The following is a 7,368-nucleotide window of genomic DNA, read 5'->3' as shown; positions in this document are numbered from 1 at the left end:
ACAAAGAAACAAAATATGTAATGTTTTTGAAATTTTTTATATAATTTTTCTAAATACCCTAAAAAATTGCAACTATATACAACCTAAATGCAAACAAAATAAAAGATAAGAATACCTCACACCAAGCTTAAAATTAAGCATTGTCCTCAATGCTTAGGATAAGAGTAAGGAAGGATCAAGGGGGTGGACCCCACGAGGATTTTTATGGAAGCAACACATAGGTCGCACAATGATGCTTAGGTGGAGTTCTTGGGCGCCAAATTGCACACGGGTGAAAGCCTGTTCGTGCAAAGGAAGCTGATGCAATGGCTCAAAATTTTCTTATAAAGTGGCAAATATGTGCAGGTGAGGGGGGAGTCTAAAAAACTTTGCATAGGTGATGGCTGGATAGCAAAATTAAAGAATTATAAGCATTGGTCTCAAAAAGAAGGGATGGATTTGGTCTTAGCCACCCAATAATCTGCGCGGTTAGAATCGAGTCACGCAATCAATTGTGAGGTTCGCAATCGGTCGTGAAAACATATGCGTGGGTAGGGATGCATCCGCGTGCAGACAATAGTTAACATCCTAGTTTTAGAACAATATGAGATGTTACTTGCGAACGTGGGAAGTCTGGCTATGCAAGTTTTCTAACTTTTTGACATTTTTCATTCTTTTTTGCTCCACAAACTCTGGTTTTCTCCCAAACTTCACATAAATCATTGTTATACCTCAAGATGGTTATTTTTGACCAACTTCAAGCCTAGAAAAATCCAAACTTCCATAAGAGATTATTTGATCACAATACATTTATTTAACATCTTTTATAGGACTTAGTCCCGCTTTCTTCAATTTTCATAAATCGGGGTTTCCAATGTGACATTATGAAATTCTCCCATGTCAATTCGTTTATAAAGCGGTTTCAAACGGTTCCCATTCACTTTGTAGATTTGGTTCATTTCCAAACTCTTGATTTCAACCACACCATGATCAAACACTTTAATAACAATGAAGGGCCTGTGCCATCTAGATCAAAATTTTCCCAGGAATAGCTTTAAGCGTGAATGATAAAGAAGACCTTTTTGACCTAGAATAAAGTGTTTTTGGGTTATGTGCTTGTCATGAAATGCCTTTTTCTTCGCTTTCCTCCTTTTGAAGCTTTTAATCATCTTTTACTTGACCACTTCCATCATTGAAAGATTCAATCTTCTTTAAGCCTCTCTCATAGTCTTGCAACGATCTTCAATGAGGATCTTGTGAGTCCATACATTACGACTTATCCCCTTGATATCTACTATTGTCCACCTCATGGATGCTGCTAAGTCCTGAGGGCACTACTAGAAAAACAGCCTTTTACGACGCTCATTGCGCGTCGTAAAAGGCTCAGACGACGTGCAAATGCGCGTCAAGGAAGGCCCTGTCATAAAGAGAGACGACGCGCATTTACGACGCTCATTTACGATGCGCATTTACGACGCGCGTTTACGACACGCAATGCGTATCAAGGAAGGCCCTGTCATAAAGGAAGACGACACGCATTCGCATGTCGTAACCTTACGACGCGCGTGTTAATGACACGCAATGCGTATCAAGAAAGCCCCTGTCAAGAAAGGCCATGTCATAAATGAAGATGACACACATTTTTGCGTATCATAATTTTAAATGTTGAAAAAAAATATTTTTAATAGATTTACTAATTTTCAAATTAAATTTGAATTTAATGCCTCATAATAGAAAATAAAATATCATATACAAAAAATATAATCCATTTCATAAAATTTAATGTCATATACAAATAATCATTCCAATAGTAAGTAAATGTAACACATTGCTAATATTGCATAATATTTATTATTGAAAACAAAACATGTACAACATTAAAAGAAACCCTTGAATAAATTCTCCTTTGACAATCACCTTTGACAATTTTCTTTCTAAAAGAATAACCTGAATGCAAGAACTTTGAGAGGCTGCAAGGCACTAATATGTCAAATTTGTTTGTCTGCATGTTTTCAGCCAAATATAGGAAATTTCAGGAGTATGTATACATGTCATATATATATATATATATATATATATATATATATATATATATATATATATATATAGACATAACATAAAGCATACATTGACATAACATAACTAATTCCAAACAATTCAAGCATGACAAAGGGAAAACAAAGGTGGCATACCTGATGCATTCACCCTCATCTTACAAGAAACCCTGCATTTGCTTCAAGCCTATCAGAAACCTTCATAAACTGAAGCACAAAATTATTCCATGTCTTTGTACACAATAAAGTCAAATTTCTGAAAATATCTGAAAAAAACTTTCTTGGACACAACAATTAATTGGCAGTGAGCAACTGATGCCTCCACCAGATTAGCCGCTAGTTCTACAAAACCTGTAGAGAAAAATTCACACGAATTGACCTTTTTCAGCATGATACAACAACACATATGGATATGAATCATGAAGCTAAGCCAAGCCAAACCTTTTTCTGGATTCTCAAACTTGGCTAACCGTTGACCACAGGTAACAGCTAACACATATGGTGAAATGACTTATTTACCCCTTACAGACAGCTAAAACCAAGGCCATCTCCTATTGTTAAAATGAACTTCTAACTGCAGAATATGTTAAAAAAACTCATAACATTCCTATACTCCTTTTTCATTTAAGGCTTGACTTGTAGTCAAACATCAATGAAGTTTCATTGTATAAGATAAGTTCTTAATACTAATTAGCTAGTTTTACATCCTTAATTAAGTATTACCTTTTAATATCTCGGAAAATGGAGGTAAGATAGGAGGGTCTTGATTCTGCAACCAAAGAATAATTATCAGAACAAATTTTGAACAGTTGAAAAGTAATATAAAAAAGAAATATAAAAGATGACTTTCTTTCGGTATTAAGCAATATAAAAAGAAAACCTATAGATGAGAAGCAACCAATAATATTATGGATAAAGAGTTAAGAGTTCGATCTTTTGAACTGTTAATATCATGTGCTTTTGCCCATGCTTTCATTTTCATAGATAGATTTTATCATTAGTAGTCGAATTTTATCCTTAATACATATTAATAAACTACAATTTCAAGGTATTAAAACATTCTATTTACTAGGATAATTTAATCCATGTAGCAGATTAAATAAGCTTACCAAGAAACTTAGCTTTTGGAATCTGTCATCTATTGAAGTAATTAAGCGAATTATAGCTGACTTTGACATTCCATCTATATTTTCAACTGAAAGGTCACATTCAACACCACTTCCAGCATCAATAACCTTAAGGATAGGCACCTTAGCAGATAGAACAGGCTGAACACCTCATACTGTCGTACATGACCTGCAACTAAAGGGCAAAATGGTCATTAAACAAAATCAACATATACCTTGAAATTGTAGCTAAAACTCATGACTAGACCTTTCACAACATGAACTTCTAAGCATCTAAAAGCTAAAGTCTCGGTTGCTGCCACAAATATGTTAAAATGGTGAGGTCGGGTTTCAACTTTCAATCCTTGTTCAATTCAACTTCACTAAAACTTGCTGTTAGATTTGACAAATTATAAAACAAGATCAAAAGAAATACATAACCAATTGTTTCATATGTTAGGATCATTAAAATAGCTCTATGTTACCAAAAAGATATAAACATTTTTTACCTGCTAGCATCGTCGGTATTTTTCCCAACAATTTTTCCTTTGGGAGCTGAGGATAACTGCAAAAGTTCAACAAAAACTTAAATCGTACAAAACATATTGATCAACAAGAGTACAATGTAATAATTATATCTACAAACCTGTGAAGCCACATCCACACGAATCTCATCTAGCACCTGCAATTTTAAACATTTATATATGAAAAGGTAAAAAATAATGGTGGGTGAAAAATGTGTTTTTTTTTGTTTACTTAATGGACTTGATTCCATAAGAGATATATATGAGTGTTTCTTTCTAAATACAAAATTAAATACAATTACAATCGAAAAAAAAATGAATTCAATTCCATGAACCATCAAATCAGAATTCATAGAACATATCACCCCCTTCCACATGAAATCCTACAAAAAACCAATGAACATGAGCCTCCCATCATGACCCATCTCACCTGATTAAATATAAAATTTAAAATAATTTAAAGTCCTTTTCCACTAAACATAATATCTGAAGATGACACGAATTTTCTGCTTTTACCTTGCGTAGCCTACTCTTATACATTAAACTATGTTAATTTGGTCTCCGTTGAAACATAACCTACCAAAATTGAATGTGTTCATTTTGCTCCAAAATGTACAAAAGTACATATAATTAATTTAACTCTACAAAGTACTAAAGTAAACTGAAAATAATTGCAATAAATAAAACACTAAACCTGTGAGTTCGACTCAAAATGTATGTATGTTGCTATTACGGGTAGTGAAAGTACGTCAATTCATTTTATAAACGAACAACCATTACACAGGAAAAATGCATCTTCATGTCTATAAAGCACATTTGTCCCGCAACCAAATTCTATTTATAAAATACTATCAATTCTACTAATAAATAAAACCTAAAGTGCCACATGTCATGTTTTTAAACCCTTTCTGCCACATGGTATTTTCTTAGAGCTCCCCAAATTAATTTCCTATCTATAGCCTGATTATGTATAATTGTAAAAAACTGATTTGCGTAATTACTGGTTCACTATTAAACAGACTTTGACAATTAATTTATTTCCATTTTAATCCCCTTAATTTAAGGCACATTGATTTCATACCATTTTCTATTATTTTATTCAAAATTCAAAATACCATTTAAATCGGTATGTCAATGCTATATCGGTTTCTAAAGGATAAAATCCCATTAAATCAAGCCATCGTTTAAGCAATTTTCCTTTCTCTTGCTTCACAAATTTGACAGCTATCATAAATATATTATAAAATCCCATTAGCTTTGGTAAATACCATTAAATCAAGATATAAAATTCCAAAGTTTAAATACTTGATAACTTTATCCAATAATATGGCCTATCTTTACCATATCTATTCCTCAATCCACGTTTTCTAAGATTACAAATAATGTTTAGTGTTGGCGACGAAGCATATAGTTTATTTTACATTCTTATGTTAAAGCCTCTTTATATTCAATGATATTGAAGAGTATTAGAAGTCTGTTAGGTAAGTCCAATTTTTCAAACACCCTAATAATCTCCCCTGCCATTTTGCATGAACATCAAAAGAATGTAGTACTTTTGTTTTTCAACTTTCTTCTCATTTTATGAATCAGTGTAAAAATTAACCAAAAACTTTCAATAACCAATCTTATAGTTCTATGAGTTTTAACTAGATCACAAAAAACTACTCAACTGATATTTTTTTTTGATAAATTTTACCCATGAACTATCTCAAAAAATGAAAAGCTAAAAATTATAAATCTGAATTTAATATTACATACAACTTTCACGTTTTTAATCTTTAAATAACAAAAGTTTATATAATTCATTGTTAATATTGGTCATACTAATAGAGGAGCTGTAAATTTAATTATATCATAACACCCAAAATTGTAACTAACTATTTATATAATAATAAAGTACATTTTACACTTACTGAATTGACAGATATTTTTAAGAAAAATATATATCAAATGCAAAAATGGCATCCAACTATCCATCATTTGACTGTAACCAGGAAACATCAAAATATATTCTGTTTACATTGCTATAATCAGGTATCCATAATATAAATATCTTGCGAGTATTTTAATAGCAAATAAAATACATGTCTTTTTTCTAAAAAAAAAATCTTCATGTTAAAGAATATCCTAATTATAGAAATGTACTTTCAAAGTACACTGCTATAATAACCATGACAATAAATGACCATGTCTATTACGTCGAGCATTTCCCATGGCATTTTTTATCCCAATTTATTATATATATATATATATATATATATATATATATATATATATATATATATATATATATATATATATATTTCAGTAACTTAAATTTTGATTTTCCATATAATAATTGCATTTCAATGATTGATTGTGGTTGTTTTTTTAGTTTATTCATTTTAAATTTCATTATAGAATATCATCATTTTTTCATTAATTTACACATAAAGAATAAAACATTTTACATATTAATTTGAATAAACTATTATTAAGAATGTCCCCCGTATCTTCAAAACATTTAACATATTAATTTGAATAAAATCATTATAAAGTTAAACACAAATCATATAAATGTGTTTATTAATAACTATTTTAAAAGAATTGATTAATGATTATGAATTTCAACTATCAACATTGTCTATTTTGACAACCGTGGTTTCCACCGGTTATAATCTAGTACAGAAATATAATAAAACAATTTTATTTCTTTAAAAGGGTATTCTGGTCATCCTTCTATCAAAAAAAATATTATTTACAAAACAACATACTTTGAATGTTTCGTTCCATTCCAAACCAACCCAGCATGGTATACTGAATGGTAATGACCTACAACCATTAACGACTCCTTTTAAGGGTATTTTGGGCATCTTTTTCTTAAATAATATGGTTTACAAAGGAGGAAGCATACCTTCAAAAAGCAAAAGGAAGAACGCATGGTAAAAGTTGACATCATCTCAGATTTAGAGATGACACCCAAATATTGATCCTCATCTACAGGATATCCCAAAACTAAAGCACCCAAAACAGAACAAGCAACAAGTTTAAAATTAAATTCAAAATACATTGCATAATCTTCATATATTAACAGATTTTTACCTCATATTGGGCAAGGAACATACCAGATGTGAGCTGGGTTGTGAGTTCTTGAAAATTGTATATAGTTTGCTCAATAAAAAGGTCAATGTAAAGTTCAACTCTATTTGGATTTGTTGCATTTCGTATGGGCTCTGGTAAGAAATGACAGTAATTACACCAACTTATTCCCTCAAAAAAAGGTGGTTATCCAAATAAACATTTGGTCAAATGTCGGGATAACTGGCAAAAGAATATCTTATAAACTCTTAACTTATGATGAAATCTTTGAACTATGTTCTTCGGGGTCAACAACAAAAGCAATTTTGTTGGTGTTTGATCCACAACTTTCTGTTGTTATGAGTACAACTTGAATGACAAACCATTGTAATAAATGAGATAACAAATCTATCCAAAAAAAAACATCAACCAAACGACAAAGAGTTGCTTCCTAAAAACCCAAAGAAGAACATAAAAAACAAAATTACAGTTAAAGGGTTTACCATCATGCTCGTATTATGAGTTTGGAAAATGTAAGAGAATTGCTATGTTGACAATCAAACACATTATTGCTTATCGGCATAGGCACTTGAGTACGAGACATCTAAAATTTTCACAAAAATTACTCCCAATTTTTCATTACTCAAA

The 7,368-nt window shown here is 31.0% G+C and overlaps 1 long non-coding RNA gene across 1 annotated transcript; it reads right to left on the bottom strand.

Moving 5' to 3' along the window:
• Positions 1 to 1,729: 1,729 nt before the first annotated feature.
• LOC122195624 (uncharacterized) lies at positions 1,730 to 2,340 on the bottom strand. The gene is made up of 2 exons (XR_006186053.2): positions 2,172 to 2,340; positions 1,730 to 1,981 (listed from the first exon to the last, which is right to left on the bottom strand). It is a non-coding gene; the product is annotated as an uncharacterized LOC122195624 (long non-coding RNA).
• Between the last annotated feature and the right edge of the window lie 5,028 nt (positions 2,341 to 7,368).

This window comes from Lactuca sativa, chromosome 8, assembly GCF_002870075.4.
Source record: "Lactuca sativa cultivar Salinas chromosome 8, Lsat_Salinas_v11, whole genome shotgun sequence".
NCBI classification, from domain to species: Eukaryota; Viridiplantae; Streptophyta; class Magnoliopsida; order Asterales; family Asteraceae; genus Lactuca; species Lactuca sativa.
This window is presented reverse-complemented; position numbering and strand designations above follow the sequence as displayed.